The following is a 400-nucleotide window of genomic DNA, read 5'->3' on the forward strand; positions in this document are numbered from 1 at the left end:
CACACTTCCCCTTGCTGTTCCTCAAACACCAGGCTTGCTCCCACCCCAAAGCCTTTGCACTTGCTCTGTCCTCTTCCTGGAATGCTCTTTCACGTTGGTAAACCTGGCCCATGCCTTGTTCGTAGAAATAAAGTTTTATTGGAACACAGCCAGGCCTCCATTGATAGACCATCCACGCAGTTTTTGGACTATGACGGCAGAGTGGAGGGTCACGACAGGCACCAGAGGGCCAGCAAAGCCTGAAGTACTTACTCTCTGGTCCCTCACAGAAAAATTTGCCAGCTCCTACCCTGAACTAGATACTGTGCCACTCATGCTTTCTCCTCTCTTACAGCCTTACTCTGCGATCTTCCTAGTGACGGCCCCACCCCTCCATCCTATCCACCATCTCTGCCTCCTG

Source organism: Tupaia chinensis, unplaced genomic scaffold, assembly GCF_000334495.1.
Source record: "Tupaia chinensis unplaced genomic scaffold, TupChi_1.0 Scaffold143913_1, whole genome shotgun sequence".
NCBI classification, from domain to species: domain Eukaryota; kingdom Metazoa; phylum Chordata; class Mammalia; order Scandentia; family Tupaiidae; genus Tupaia; species Tupaia belangeri.